A 16,439-nucleotide genomic window follows, 5' to 3' on the forward strand; every position below is an offset into this window, starting at 1 on the left:
CACAGCTCTTTCAATCACAGAATCAACACAAAGCTAAGGAAAAGAATCCAAGTGGGCACCTGAAGTGCAGCATTCCAAACACAGGCTCCCAGAACTTCCTCATCCTCCCCTCCTATCGCTCATGGCCAGAAGAGACTGGACTTTCTGAGAAAGTGAGATAAAGTAACAGTCAAAACAAACACAAACCGCCCTGCAAATCTCAAAGGGTAACCCAAGGCAAACACTCAACAAACCAGAGAGATTTTAAAGGCTGCATAAAAAATGTGTCCTTCAAAAGGCTGCACTATCTTCCCAAACAGGGACACACAGAGCCCAAGCACTTTAAAGACAAGGAACAAGATGACCAGCACATGAAGAGAAGTGCATTGTATTCATTTGAAGCATTTTTTGACAGCCAATTAAAATAGATCATCATTAAAATTAAATACAAGCACGCAAAAGCTTTTCAAACAAATTCCACAGCAAAATCTGATTTATGTTTATGGTTTGGGATCTGGGTTTCAGTCAGTCCCAACACAAGCAGCAGCGCTCTTTAACTACCAGCTCTGAGTTCCACAGAGATAAATTCTCTGAGCTCCTCAGCAGATAAATTTGGCAGCCTTACACATTGGCTCAAGATTGCCATTTCAACCACCAGAGGTTTCTTGATTCAATTCAGTAAATGCATCATTTGGCATCTAATTTAGGAGGGAGGATAACATTTTAAAGCTGCTTCTGAGAACAGTGGAACATACCCAGATCACTGTAGAAAGATCCTGGAAAAGCTACAAGGAGTTCAGATGGTTGAAGGTACTCCTGCCATGATCAGCCTGGAAATGCCTTTTTGCCCTGTCATTTCTTCCAGCGTGGATTTATGAACCCATAATTGAAAGCATTCACCATCAGGTCTGTCTGATTTCAGATAACACACTCAGACTTCAGTGCAGCTTCTCAAACAGAAAATGTGAAAGGGCCACCCTAGCACTGGTAAAGACAGACTGATCCCAAAGCTCAGGGAGTGAAACGGTATTTGGGGAAAGCAGGTCCTTCAAGATCAACATAAAAAATGTTTTGGTCATAGAGCAAAGCTGAACTCCACCATACACCTGTTCTCCCTTCAGAAAAAAAACCAAACTCGCTCTAGATCACATGACTTCAGCCTTTTACAGCCAAACTGAGTCAGCATGAGACAGTTTAAAGCAGTATGAAAATAATCTCAAAACTCTATGCCCTGGTACATAAACTGCTTGTGTGGTACTTACTGTGGCAAGCAGAAGACTTCCATTTTTTTAATTTTCTTAATTTTCTTTGAGAAAGCTGGAATAGCCACTATTAATGCTGCAGCAAACGCACATGGCTATGCACTTGACCTAAGGATTGCTGAGTTTTGGTGGCATTTAATCACATCAATATGGGGGGGAAGAGGCAGGGAGCCAGGAAAACATCACTGTGTGCCTTCAGAAAACTTGTTATTTTTAACAGTGCAGCTTAAGATCAGCAGCCCTGAAGCAAAATGGTCAGAACATTTTCTTCCACCGGTGCTGACAGCACACCAAGAGCTTTCAGAGGGTGAGTATTTGAGGCCAGGGCAGCAAAACAGAGATGCCAGGCAGGAAAACTCACCCACTGTGGCAAAAACCATGAGAAGGGTGAGTTTATTCATCCATTATGCTGAAGAGCTTAAAATAGAAACATTCTATATGTCTCACCTCAGGCCAGGATGAACAACTGAACAGAAGTGAATCACTTCTGTTACAGCAAATGACTGGAAAACACTGATGGAAACTGAGGCTATATGGCCTCTCCCTCCAACCCAGGAAAAAGTCTTTATTGCTGCATGTTTTTACAAGGAGGGAACAAAATCAGATCCATTATTTTTCCTTTTTTTTTTTCTTTAATTAAGCTGGAGAAACAGAGGCTGATCTATGAAGCCTCACCTCTCCCTGCAATCCCTGCTATGTCACCAGTGGATGTAAAACTGCAAAAACCAACAGAGGACAAGAAACACTTGGGAAATGCATCACACCCAGTCCTGCAGATCTGGAGGTTTAAAAAAAAAAAAGAACTTAAAATCTTTAATGAAAAAAATTTGGTTTAGTGCATTTTGGTATGAAAAAAACCTCTTTAAAACAGTAACTGAGAGCTTAATTTACCAAACACAGATTAACAAGAAAAAAAGCAAAATTCACATTCAAAATGAGGTATTCTGAAGCTAAAAATACCCAGCCAGCTGCAATTCCCACCTAATGCAGGCAGAAGTGCTGTGCAGTCCCCCTCCCCAAGCAGACACACGCTCACTTCCTTCTTCATTGCAACATCAGAGGCTCAACCCGATGTTAACAAGCCACAAAGTCCTGCCCAGACCTTAAAGTCACGCCCCAGTAATTACAAAAATAAGCTCTAAGTATAAGTGGTCAAAAAAAAATATCAAGTTACTCAGCTTCAGTTTTGCTTTTAATTCCAAAATATTTTGACTTGTCGTAAAACAGAAATGCAACTTTCATTTGAGGCTTGCTGCCTCCACCCAGATGTCTCATTAACTGTTTTTCTTTTTTTTTCCCCCCAATCTCACTGTAGAACATCAGCACATTCATTTATCTCATAATATTAAATCAAATTTATTGTTGAGGTGTGAGAATTACTTGCAGTATTTAACCAAGATCCTAAAGGTAGAAAAGGAAGCACCAATTTATATTAATTGTTTACAAATAGATTGTTTCATTAATACAAATGAGGAGAGTTTGTTTGTTTTTTCTATGGCAATTCAGGGATCAAACCCCTGAACATGCAGCCTCTTAAGGAGGACATTTTAAAATGTGTTTGAGGCTTACTTTTTGTACATAGAACACAAAGGATGATAGCAATAGTGGGGGGAGAAGAGGAAAAAAAAGGAGATGGAGGATAATGTAAAACTAAAACTCAGTTGTGCAGATGTCCCACTCAAAGGTGGTCCAAGACATCAGAGCAACCTACAAAAGCAGCAAAGATCCTCCAAAACCTTTGCAAGCTCCCAATAAAAAGGCAAAGTGTTCTCCCCTGACCTGACCTAAAAAAAAGGCAGCACACAAATTCCTGAACAAGAAAACCCCTGTACACTGCATACAGATTTTCCCCTGAGAAGACAGAATACATCACGTGACAGTTTATGGAATCTAAATTTTAACAATAATAATTTTTGTTCTCCTGGTGCCCTGACACCAAAAAGACCAACAGAGCCAGGAGAAGGCTCCAGGTGGTGGAGCTGACCTCATCCTGCTCCAGAGGGAACAATACCTGCTAGGCACAGCAGCCTGGGCAGGGTGGGGACATCCCCAGACAGGAACCAAAACCTTCCCCACTGCACACACACAGAGCTCCCTGGCCACCACCTACCACCAGCTTTTGCTCTTTGCTGTTAAATCCCCTGCTTTTTACAAAGCAGCCTGCCCCAGCAGCAGCACAGCCATCCCTTCCCTCATGAAAACATGAGCTTTGCCTGGATTCTTCACTCCCTTCTCAGATCCTGCCCCAAACAGCAGAGCAAAGCCTTGTGGCTCTGTGACAGCAGTTCCTCCTGCCAGGGTGAGTGGGAACTCCTCAGCCCCACAATCCCCTCTCGGACACAATTTCCAAGCTGCTGGAACACAGAGGGGGTTTCATCCTGCCCCTCAGCCTTTCAGCTCTGCTGTGCAGGAGTTCCTAATTTATGAATGATGACACTGATGAAACATCCCCTTTGTTCAGAGACAGAGATCAGAAATATGAAAGTTTTCTGACTTCCTCTCTCCACACCCTTGGGGCACTCACCCACAGCCTCACTGACGGCAGCTGCAAACGCTCTCTGGATGGGGAGGCCCTGACACCAGCAGCCAAATGCTCTTTAAACTGAGATGTTTTATTCTTCAAACACCCATCACAAATTTCCTGGATGGCTTTGGAAGCCAGGTGGGCCTAGCAGTGCTCAGAAAGTCTTCTCTTGTGCCGCACTGTTTACCCAAAATAATGATTTTCCTGAAGAAAAAACAAACAAGCTCTCCTCATTTGTATTAATGAAACAGTCTATTTGTAAACAATTAATATAAATTGGTGCTTCCTCTTCTACCTTGAGGATCTTGGTTAAATACTGCAAGTAATTCTCACACCTAAACAATAAATTTGATTTAATATTATGAAGTAACTTTTCACCTTCACTTTTCACCTTCCTGTCATATGGGGCCATGGCCTAACATTTTAAAAAGCCACTGTATACCTGAAATATGAAATACAACTTCATATTTGGAATACCTGTATCATCATCTGGTCAATATTGTCAGTGCCTTAATACAAACATTCTGCTTGGGATTTCCCCCCACTTTTTAAGGCAGGGATATTTGTCCATGTAAATCATGAAACACTGAGCAATGAACATACAGCAAATTGTGTCAGCCTTTCAGAAAAGCCTTTCCTCAGTTAAAGCTGAATACAAAGCCTTAAAAAAAAGCAAGTGCAAGTAATACAAAGCATCAAAATTTGGATTCCTAAAAAAAGCACTTCAAATAAATAAAACCCAGTGAAAGGAGGGACAACAATGATTTGAGTCTTCCCCAGGATAACCCAAAAGCTGCTGGAGCCAACTCATACCCAAGAAACAGAAAGTGAAACTCGTTAATTTACTCATTAACTGAAATCCAACAGTGGCAGGGGTTTTGTTTCGTTTATTTTTTTTTTCTTTAAAAAATACTCCCAGTGTAATTCAGTAGGAGAAGTTGGTACCATCCATCCTCATCCTCTGTCTGTTGCTATCTCCAGATCTCTGGCTTTGCTAGCCCTGGTTATTTCACAGCTGGACCAGTTTGCTGATCTGAACCACCCCTGGTAGCACAAAGGTTTGTGCCAGCCCAGCTCAGTGGGAGAAAGGAGAGGTGGAATAACAGCTGGTTTTGATTTAGCTCTAAAAATCAGCTCAAAATTAATATTAATTTGCAGACTCATGATATTAAAGTCAAAATTTAAATTCACCACCAATCCATTTCCTGCTCCCAACTCTTGCTCCCTACCCCCTCCAGCCCTGTGTTTCAACAGCAATCCAAGTTTCTATTTTTCTTTCAGTCAATACATTTCCAATCTGCCAAGACAAAGAAAACAACTTCTGTATATAATAATGAAGAGATGAAACTGCAAAGATAAATAAAACTGTCTGGATTAGGACCTCCAGCTGTCAAGGCTGCATCTTGACTTTCAAGTGAGTGTGAATTTTAAGAAAGTCATTAAAGTTTAATGAGGTTCTATTGCTAATGACTACTTGGTTTGGGAAATAAACACTGGTATCTAGCTTTACCAAAAATGGGGATTTTGCTTTTCCTTGCATAGTTATGTTATTATAGTGGTGGCCAGAAGGGAAGAAATTCTGATAGATATTTTCTAAATATACTATCAAATTAATTCTAAAAGCCACAATGTCAGCATTCACACCAGATCTAAGACATTTTTAATAGTTGGTTTACACCTTTTAATACTAAAATTTCTGTTGCTAATACATTTTTAAAGTTGTTTTTTTTTTTTAATTTTGTTCTATTTACAAAGCAAAAGCAGGGCAAATTCCGAGCTAGGCGGACACACACAGGAAAAACTCAGCTGATTTTACAGCATTTCTTTTGGCATGAAAAGGTGCTGGGGGCTCACTAGTGGCACAATAAGTCATCATCACCACGCTGAAGTGCCCAAACCCACTGAGGCTACGGCATGACCTGCATGCAAAGCCAGCCGTGAAATGGCAGCGAGGCGCTCCAGGCAGGCTCCAACACCCTGCAGATGCTCCAGAGCTCTGCTCCAGCCTCTGGAGCTGCAGCAGCCTGGATCTGCCCAGGGTAATTGCAGGTGAAGGCAGGAACAGCCTCTATCACAGCTTCAGCTATTAAAGCTCCTTAATGAATGGTCTAACAATAAGCCAGGCTTAACCAGTTCTCTCATTGCAGGACCTTAACCATAATAAACCCCTAGAACATTCCTACAGCATTTCCCAAAGATCCTACAGCATGAGCCTACTAACTGTGCTCTCACAGCCTGTGAGGCAGGTATTAGTCAGCCTTTTTTTTTTTTTTCATTTAAGTACAGATAAAAAAGTGAGGCAGAAAGCTGGCAAACAACTTCCCTGTGGATACACAGCTGACTAGTGGCATACAGAATCCAGATCTTCAGGATTCCAGCCCTGTCATCAGCCAAAAGGCCATCATTAGGAGGAAAGAAATTAGTCTGGTCTTATAAATAGCATTTGAATATAAGCCTTGCTAAAATATTTGCAAGGAGTTGACCTTAAACACCAGCAGAGCTGCACTGGTAGCCTGGGGCTCCAAGCAGCAGCTTGCACAGCACTGGGACTGGGATCCCATCCCTCTGCCTCCCTGGATACCTCCAGAGCCTGGATCCAGCACAGACTGTCCAACATTTGACCACCTCTGCTTTGGGCTCAGCATATCAAAAAATGTAACACTGCTCTAAAAATATAAACAGCGTTGTTCTAAAATACTCAGGTAGGCAGGAAAAAGCAAATTTACAACAAGCCTGAGTCAGCAGCTTTCTCCTTCTTTAAGGCACCAAGTCAGACTGGCAGAAATCTCCCTGTAATACAAGAACTGGAAACCTGCAATGTAGAAAAAGTGCCCAACACACCTAAAATCTGGAGCACTTGTACAAGTTCATCATTCAAACTGCTCAGACTGTATTATCACACATTTACGTGCCATTTCTGCAGGTCTCAAATGCCTAAGTGAGATATATTTTGATTTATGGCATTTCCATATGGCCCTACAAAGAAGCAGATCTTTTTCTGCACTACAGCTTCAATACCTGCAGCAGGTCTAACTCCTGGGCTACCATTCCTGCAGCAAAATATTAAGCCAAATACTGATTTTTGCAACAAAAACCTTCTTATGTCTCATTCTGTAAGAGTCTAACTTCATTTGGAGTAATGTACTTTCTAGAAAGGCAACCCTACGATACCAAGTGGAAAACTACAAAAGCAGTGTTGGAGTAAACAGAAGAAAAATAAGACTTTGTGTAGCAAAGTAGTAATTCCTGTAGTTACTCATTTATTCTGGTTTTAGGTACCTGTGCTGCTCCCTCCCACCCATGTGGGCCATGCCCAAGTGCTGAACACACAACCTCTAAACCACAGCAGGAGCTCAGTCCAAGGGAAGAGCTGGAAATGGAAAACTTGTTATCCTCTGTGGGGATCCCCCACAGAGGAAAGACAGCACTTTTAAAAACACACAAGGAATTTTGAGAAAAGGCTGCCTGAGTGGAACAACAAGTTGGAAGGTTTTTAATTTCTATTCCTCACTTTAGCAGCTAACTGTTGTTACAGGCAGGAGAGCCATAAAATCCTATTTTTGGCTGGCTGCCTCCCAAATGACAGAAAACTCCTGACTCTGAGAACATGAATGTCTCACACTAGAACTAAAGGCTCGTGTCTCTTAATGAAAAAGCAGCACAGAGAAAATTCCCTGTGTCCTGCCCAGGAAGACCAAACTCCCTGGATTTTTATTATGCATTAAAGCACCACTGGACTGTGGCACAGCAGATGAGACCTGACTCTCAACAGAGCCTGTTTCCATCCCAGCTCACATTTAGGGCTCAATTATCTTATCTGCTCTGCCACTCGCATACTTTCCAGATAAGAAATGTTTTTCCCCTCTTTTCAAGAGCTAAAACTGACACCACTGCCAGTGTTGAGATTAGAAATGCCAGAAATTAAAATTCATTTGGGCTAATGCTTGTTTAAAAACATTTAATGTGCAGGCTAAGGCTGGGAATTGGAGTTAATGGAGATGCTGTGAGTTTTAACAGCAGTAGGACGTTCCACAAGGGGAATGGGAGTGTGGTCCCTACTTCAGTTTCCTCACAGGGTTTAGGTCAACCATCAGTTCACCTCCAGTTGAGAAACTGCTCAAGAGTTGGGAGGGAAGGAGGGAGGGAGAAAAAGCCTGTTTTCCTCTTCCCATGTATGACTAAGGATGAGGCAAGCAAAGGGAGGATCTAAGATCCTGAAGGCGATGGTTAACAAGAGGTCATTAGTTAATTCCCTCCAGGGTAGATACAACTTCCTTTTATTAAATAACAGCAGTTTTTGATGATGTCAAATATCTGTTGCCATTCTAAAGGACACAGCATGTTCAAACTTTACCTGAACCAGGCAGAAAAAGCAGAGACACACAAGAAAACCTGAACTCAGAGGCAGATTGTCACTAACCAAGTAAGGAGGAAAAAAGGCTCATCTGACTTTTATCCCAAAAATTTACAATATATATTCTTCTTAATTATGTATTTTTGGCCTAACAAAAGTAAATTTAGCATAAAGTCTGTTTTAATCAGCACCTTAAGATGTACAAATAAATCGAGTTGTTAGACAAAAAAGACAAACACAAGCACCATTTTAAGGTTTAAAAGAAGTTTCTTGATTAATGATTTCTTGATTTTCTCATGAAAAAGCTTAATCAATGAAGATTTGTGACCAGCCATTAATTACCAATGTATGACCAGAGCACCTGGGAGCTTCAGTTACCCTGCAGCAAGACCCCACAGAGCCAGAGCAGAAGCAATGCCTGCTCTGGAGAGATTACAATCATCCAAAGATGAAGAGTTAAGAAAAAAAGCACAAGGAAATAGGTGACTGGAATTTATGTTCTCTGTAGCTGCACTTTAGTCCATTTTCCCTTGTGCACTGCAAGGACCAAGGTGTGTGTTTGTTTCCTCTCCCTGCATCAGTAAAAAAACCCACAAACCAACACTCCAGAAGTCACATAAAGACAAAAAGCCCAAACAAAACACAGAAGGAAGGTGTTTTGGATAGTAAGACTGGAACAAAAATATTTATGTATTTTTAATACCTCTGCTTCCCATCTGAGAAAGGATTTTTTTCAGGTTTTTTAAGCTGTCATCCCACAGAGCAAGGCTGTAACATAGTGAAAAGGCAGACACTCAACTTTTGGAAGCATTCTGTTGCCATTTAAAGGAATCCTTTGAAATTACCACACAACACAGTAGTGCACCCAAACACAAACCAACAGCCAGAGCTGTTTACAAGCTTTCTGCTCAGTGTTAGACTGAAAACCCCAACCCTTTTTGCTGTGTAATAAATCAGTGCTCCACATTTAACAATTTTCAGTGGTACCATATGCTACACAGTCCCATATGTTCCATTACAAGGGAGAAAAACATCATCTCAACATGAATCATCACTGACTGTGTTCCTGTAAATCTGGCTTAAACACTCAAAACGTTCAAGGGCAACACTAAATAAATCTGCTCAATATTATGCCAGATTCTGTGCAACAGAATCACAGCTCACACATAAAAATTAGGGGAAAATTAGGTTTAATTTAGGAAGTGAGCACAGTCTGCATCTCTCTAAAAACAGACTTACCACAATGTTTGACATTCATCAGTTCCAATCTAATAATGACATCCTGCTCACAAAATGTTGATGGTATCTGGTAGTCCCAACATCTTTCATCCTAAACTGTTTGATATGTGTGGAAATACACACACTGCATACAAGATCCATTCCTCCCAGTGCCAGGGTCTGCACCACATGGATCCTGGGGTTCTCCCCAGAAGGATTTTCTGTAGAAAAGTAACAAACCCAAACCAAACCCATGTGTGTGTTTTCAACTCCAGGGCAATGCAGCTGGAGGTTTAATCCAGGATTTTGGGTTAACATCTCCACTCTCACAGTGACTATTTCCTAAAAACAGCTTTTTCTCTCTCTTCCCAAAAGACAGCATCACCTGCAGCACAGAACCTGCTCATCCCAATTCAAACTCATGGAACACCACGGTCATAATTTGCCCATCTTTTGAGGAATTTCTTGGGCTCTCAGGTAACCCAGAATCATAATTAACAGTGACAGCAGGAGGAGGCACAAATGGAGACCAAACTGGGAGAATGTCCCTATGTGAAAGCCTTTAGTAGCCAAGGAGGGACCATGAGTGACCACAGGCTCCCACAGAATGACTGGTGTCATTAAATTCTACATCAACCAGAGTCCAGTTTGACCTAATATTCAGGGTGGGGGAAAAAAGTAATTACATCAACATCAAGCTATTACCTGTCCAAGGGCATAAGTGCCTAGTTCATTAGCAACTCAGACAAACTTGTTTTGTAAGCTCCCTATATTAAATTTGAAATTTCCCTGCCCTTACAAATTAAACTAACAATTTGTGACACAAACATGAGTATATGGACAAGAAATCTTCCAACCTGCTCAAATCCAATGTGTACTTTGCCATCCTGAATAAGAACAAACTTATTAGCCAACCTGACTTTAGTATCTAATTCATTTAAATAAATTTAAAAATATTTTTTAAATGAATACTAGCAGTACTCCAGTTTTATTGAATCTTAGAGCAAAACCTACTGATCTTTAAAAATATATATTTTTCATATTTCATGGCTTAGTTCTACAGAATAAGGGCAACATGTCATTTTAGGAACATTGCTCTTTAATGCTGGAAGTGGGGCTTTATAACAATTGAGAAGCTGCCACAGTACCATTAATAATTTGGATTTCCAACATCCTTAGGTACCTTAAGAGATGGATGACCACACCAAATTAATTTAATTTCTATTTCAGCTTTCCTCCTCATTAATGAGGAGCTGAGACTCTCACAGATGAGAGTTCCTCTACCCAATCACAATGAAAAGTCACCACCTGTGCTGCCCATATTAAAATCAGAGGGGAGATTTTCTTCTTTTTACCCAGAGGGAACCCTAAATTTACCAGATCAATACTTTCTAAAACACACTTCACTCAGAAAATGAGAACAAAGCTGCCAGAGTGATTTCAGGGAGTGATAAAAAGACTGTCAGGGAAACTCACTGAGCTGCCCCTGGAAGAACTGATGACCAAGCAGGCACCAGGCAATTGCATCATGTTTATTACACAGCCAAGGGCAAGCAGATCCTTCTGGTTTAATCAATGGCCTCCAAAGGAGGAAGTAGTTTGAAAATAGTAAGCATAAAACAAAATACTCTTTTGGGTTCACTTTTTGAATTTTCTCTGATGTGTGAAATCATGTCCATTAATAAAGCTGAGCACATGCTGAAAGAGAACTTCATAAAAATCTACTTCTTGAACACCTTTGATGCCAAAACTGCACTTTTATTCAAACTCAGTTTGGTGTAAATGCTGTGAGTGAACTGTAGAGGGGTCCTGTTAAAAAACTCTGAGCTTGTCTTAAAACAAAAGATGTATTTCCTATTTAAAACCATTAACCTTAGACACCTTTTTTTTTTGTGCAAAAGCAACAAATAAATAAAATGTAAAATGCTCCACAAACACCTCCTTCCCTGGCATTTCTCATAAGCTGGATGTTGCAGCATCCCACGAGGCTGCAGAACAACCTGGAACAAAAACTTGTAAGAGGAGAAAACAACGAGTCTGTGTTCCTGGTCCAAACTCCCCGACCACTGCCCTGCCCCTGCTCCTCCTCTGCTCCCCAGCAGTCCAGCAAGCTCCAGCCCTGCTCCATTCAAACAGGGTTCTTCCTTTAAAAGAACACAGCAGGTTACTCAGAAGGAACAGAGCTCATTCCTGCTGAAAGTTTCCCCCATCCAGCAACACATAATGGAAAACAAATCAAACAGTAAAACCCTGTTGATGCAAGAGCCACATTTAGAATGCATACAAGTAGAAATACCTCACCTTTCAAAGCTTTCACTTGTTAAGATCCTTTTTAACTCATAACGATGCAACAATGTAAAAGGGAAGTACTTAGAGAGAATCACTGTAAGTAACACACACACACAAACAAAAATTAGTTTGCAATCTGAAAGCCCTTGTACAGAGAAGGGTGGATGGAAACAACCCAGCACAAGGTTTCCTCAAATCAGATGCCAGAGGAAGTTATATGATGAGTTGGACAGCAAATAAGAAATCTGGATTTGATAAATGAGACATTTTTGTAGATAGGAACAGTTTGCAGCCTCACTGTGGGTGCATGAAAGAATTGTCAGATATCTGTACGAAGCTCAGTGTTAAAAGAGAGATTACAGACAGGCATTTACGTGTAAAACATGCCCTATATTGTTATATTAGCCCCAGAGAACACAAAAATAGCTACCTACCAGAAACAGCCCCATTTTATGCTCATAGAGAGGACAAGCATGGTGTATTATCTCTCTCCACAAACAATCCATCAACACAGAAACACCAACACGTGTCCTCTCACAGATCTGGTATGGGATACATCAGAGTAATGACCACTAGCAAAACAAGCTGCATCACTGCCAGCACTGCAGCATTCTAAACATTTGCTAAAATATGTCAGCAGACCTTAGGGAAAAGACTGGAGCCCACTTATTCTCAAACAACATAAGCACCACAAACTTCAGCCAGCACTGCTGTACCCAGCAACTTGAAATCACCCTGTGTTCTGTGCAACTGCATCCACGTGGATGCAGAACCTGACTGCTTCCACCTTCTTATGTGGATCACTATCCACAAAGATAGGCAGGGAGATTCCAAATCCTCCTGGCACAAGCAGGGCTGGAATCAGCACTGCCTGCTTCGCTGTTTTTAAACAAACACGGAGCTGCTGCCGGGCTGTGTGTGAGCCCAGCATTCCACAGAGCTCCCAGAGCAGTGTCCCACGGGCTTCTCCCCCAGCTGGGGACAGCAAACCCAGCTCCGAGCTGCTGCTCACTTCTGCCCAGGCTCAGGAAAGGAGCAGGAAAAGCCAGGAATCTACCAGGGCTATGAAGTTTAGAACTGCCATAGTTGTAGGATTAGGGAATTCATTCCACTCACGTTCCCGGGGAAGGGGGGGTGAGGAGACACGAGGAGATGTATTTATACAAGAAAATTCTGAAGGCTTACTACTTGCCTCGTGTCCTCCTTCCTTCTCCTTCCCACGCAAGTACGAGTGCTGCTCGATGGCATCCAGCACCTACAGCAAACCATTTCTGTGTGTCATTAAAAGGACAGAGACATCTGCTCGCACCACACCGACGTCATTGCTTCCAACTCCGCTCAAAGCTGACAGGAACGCAGCTCCCTCTTCCCCGGGATTCACCGGCACGCACGGATCCCGGGCTGATCCCGGAGCAGCGCCGCTCTCCCGAGCCCTGCCCGGCCCCAGGTGAAGGCAGCCGCCCGCTCTCCCTCCGCTCCTCACGCTCCTACCGGGGCGTTCCCGTCCGCTCGGGGCTGCTCTGCTGGAGCTCCCTCTTCCAGAGAGCGCCCGGGGACAGCTCCCGGGCACACAGGAGCGAGGGAAGGCACGGAGAGAGAAGGGAAGCGAAGGGAGAAGGGAGGGGAGGAGCGGCTGTTCCCGGTGCCCCGGCACGGGGTGCGGGGCTGCTGCCCCGTCCTGCCCGGCCGGGCTGTCTCAGACCCCCACACCCCAGAGCCCGCACTCACAGCCCCGCGGGAGCTGCCCCGGCGCCGAGCAGCCCCTGCCGTGGGGCACCCGGGCAGCCGAGCCCCACAAAGTGCTTTTACCAGCCCCAAGCTCCGATAAGTGCCGGTATCAGCCCCGAACGCGCTGCCAGCCCCAGCGCTGCCCCCTGCCCTCCGCGCCCCGCCGCGACCCGCCTGTCAGCGGCGCCGCTCCCTCTGCCGGTGCCTCACCTGGTGCCGACCGGCGGCAGCGGGCCACGTCCGCGGGGCCCGGGCGGGGAAGAACGAGGAGGAGGAGAAGGAGGAGAAGGGGACGGAGCGTGTCCGCCGGGCCGTGCCCGTCACCGCCGCTTCCTGCCCGGCCCCGCTCGGCGCTCGGCTGCGCCGCCTGGCAGCTCGGGCCGGGCCGCTGAGCGGCGCCGCCTCACCGAGCCATCGGCGCTCGACTGAGGCGCCTGCGCGGTGCCGCGGAGGGAGCGGGCTCTGAGGGAGAGCGATGGTGGGAGCGCCCTGAGGGGCACGGCGGGAGCTGGGCGGAGCTGGGGCTGTTCGTGCCGGGGTTCAGCTGTGCGTGAGGGGTGCTAGGGCCCACAGTGGTCTCAGGTGTGTGCGGGGCTCGTTGGCCCACAGCAGGTTCAGGTGTGTGTCTGAGGGGCTTATGGACCCATAGTGGTTTCAGGAACTATGGAAACCTCAGGTGTGTGCCGGGATGTTGCGGTCTGCAGTGGTCTCAAGTATGGGGAACGGATGTTGGGGCCATATCAGACGACTCAGGGGTGTGCGTGGAGGGATGTCAGGGCCCATAATTAATTCAGAGGTGTGTGTGTGTGTTTGTGTGCACTGTCAGGGTCTGTAGTGCTCTCAGGTGTGGGGGGTGTTGGGACCCACAACCAGTGTGAGGGGACAGTGCTTGGGCCCAGTAAAAAGGCAGCTCAAAGTCTTCAGTCCCGTGCTGCAGGTGTTGGGGGAGCCCTGACAGGGACTGTGTGTCCTGTGGCAGGAAGAGGCCCCTCTACCCAAAAGGAGCAGCCGGGATTTGCCAGCAAAGCCCCAAAGGAAAAGGAGCTGTAGCAGGGGTTGAGAGCTGTGCGTTAGGAATTGCTCAGAGTAGAGGCAGGGTAAGGTGTGTTCATGCTGGTTGTGCCACACTTGGTGGCCTCTGAACCTTAACGCTATTTAGTTGTAGAGACTTATTTGACAGGGGAGGTTAATGACTTCATTTTTCTAAATAAAACTGAAGGAGCAGAGCTTTATCTGCCAGTACCTCACGCAGCCTCATTCTGCCACCTTGCTCCTGACAGCTGTTACCCTTCTTGGGCTTCTAGAACCATCCTCAGAGAGCTGTGTGAAACCACAGGTACAGAAACCTGAGAGCCCTGAGTCCCAGATGAGGGGTGTTGGTGTGTCCTGTGCTCAGAGGCCAAGGTACAACGCAGCTCTTCTCAATGTAGTTGAGTAATTTCGCACAGTGAGTTTCCTGTTTATAAGCTGAGCTCCAGAACCCATTTTTTCCCCCTCTTTCTTACGAGTGGAAAGAAGAGCAGAGTGAGCACGACTCATCTGTCAGCAGCCCTGTGCAAAGCTGGTGCTGAGCAAGCAGGAGGCAGAGATCTCTCCCCAAACGGAGCGAGTACAAAGCACTGAGTGAGTTGTGAGGAGAACAGCTCTGATGGAAGCAGGAGCCAAGAACAACAGCTCGACAGGGAACTTTACACTTTCCCTGACAGCTCCTTGGGGCGGAGACAGTTAAGTTTCTGCGTTTGTAAGGGAAACATGGCATTCCTTAAAGCTGAGCCTCCTCCCTCGGGTTCCCACTGAATGCCTGAGAGATGACAGCAGAGGGTGTCTCCAGCAGGCTCCTATTAAACAGGAGGAACTAGCACGGAGGGAGCAGCAGCTTTGAGATCCAGGTTTTGACCGCAGAATGAGCTAAAGTTCTGCAGTTTGCAGTTTTTTTACCCACTGGCTCCTGTTCGGGGGGTTCCTGTGCCCTCGTGTCGGTGCCTGCACCTGCCCGATGTGCGAAGGGCTGTGCTGGGAGGGCACTCGGCTCCAAGCAGGACGTGCTGAGGCAGCAGTGAGGCAGGGCAGACGATCCTGGGGAGGGCTGCTGTGGTTCAGGCACACTTAGAACTGGTTTGGTGTTCCCAGCAGCACAAACCCGGCTGGCAGGGGAGCCTGTGAGCCGAGTGTGTGGACAGATGGAACAGATACAGACAGGAAATGGGGGAGAAAGGGGAAACACTGGTGTTTGTAAAGCTCCGAGGGGGCTCTGGTTAGTTCTTCTAGAGTCCTGCAGTCCCGTTTCTATTTTTAGCAGAGTAAAATTTTTAGCAGAGTCTGGATGGCTTTGGGGAGTGCTTTAGGAGCTCAAGGCAGGTGTGAGCGTGGGGAGAGCACAGAGCCGTGGGCACCAGGAGCTCATGCGATGTGGCAGCCGCCACCACGCCCTTTCCTGTTCACCCCGGGGCCGCGGGCAGCCGTGCCAGCCACGCTGCCTGAGCGGGGAGAAGGGAAAGGAGGGGTTTCCAACGTGCTGATAACCCACAGCATTCCTTGGGAAAGGAGGGCTGGTGAGCAGCTCTGGTGGGGTTTCTGCCCCGAGACAAAAACGCTCCCAGAAGTTCTGGGAGCTGCTCGGGGGGGGCGGTGCCGACTTTTGGCCGTGCCTCAGCCCCGTCCCCTGTTAGAGGCAATATTGACTTAAGGAAAGAGGCACGGAGCATACTTGGCATGGGTGTTCCGAGTTAAAAATTGTCAGTCTGGGCAAACAGACCTTTGGGATGATGGGCAGGAAAGCCGAGTGGCTGCGCTGCATTATTGCTGCCCCTTAGAGAACGCGGTGTGACCGACCTTGCTGCTGCTCTGGGCACTCGGCTCGGCGGGTTGGGAGAGGCGCTGCGGGTTTTGGAGCTCAGAGCCTCAGATCAAACCCATTTCCTTCCCCTCGGTGAGGTGTTTGTAGTGCCTCAGTGAGTCAATAAGCTGTGCACGTGAGGAATGCACCTCGCAGCTGAAGGTGAGCGATTAGTGTGGCTGTGCTGGAGGTGATGAGATTAATTAGTCGTTCCCAGGCGAATTAGAGCTGCAGAAATAAGATACATGA

The 16,439-nt window shown here is 45.5% G+C and overlaps 1 protein-coding gene and 1 long non-coding RNA gene across 6 annotated transcripts in view; one reads left to right on the forward strand and one right to left on the reverse strand.

The window, feature by feature from the left end:
* TAOK3 (TAO kinase 3) overlaps nt 1-13,719 on the reverse strand; it is a 79,013-nt gene extending 65,294 nt beyond the window's left edge. For 2 of the 4 annotated variants that reach the window (XM_071445472.1, XM_071445471.1), the window contains exons 1-2: nt 13,565-13,719; nt 12,819-12,881 (exon numbers count right to left, since the gene is read on the reverse strand). The gene's annotated coding sequence lies outside the window, so the exon portion shown is untranslated. The remainder of the gene's footprint in view (nt 1-12,818; nt 12,882-13,564) is intronic. The other 2 variants (XM_071445475.1, XM_071445473.1) reach the window with 2 other exon arrangements.
* On the forward strand, nt 1,223-11,230 carry LOC139598746 (uncharacterized). 2 transcript variants are annotated; one of them, XR_011681997.1, is made up of 5 exons: nt 1,223-1,548; nt 1,883-2,025; nt 4,747-4,823; nt 5,047-5,179; nt 9,713-11,230. It is a non-coding gene; the product is annotated as an uncharacterized lncRNA (long non-coding RNA). The 2 variants fall into 2 exon arrangements; XR_011681998.1 differs by lacking the exon at nt 9,713-11,230 and adding an exon at nt 8,425-8,488.
* Nucleotides 13,720-16,439: the final 2,720 nt, after the last annotated feature.

Source organism: Agelaius tricolor, unplaced genomic scaffold (genome assembly GCF_023055355.1).
Source record: "Agelaius tricolor isolate 1412-34295 unplaced genomic scaffold, bAgeTri1.0.p SCAF_20, whole genome shotgun sequence".
Lineage (NCBI taxonomy): Eukaryota > Metazoa > Chordata > Aves > Passeriformes > Icteridae > Agelaius > Agelaius tricolor.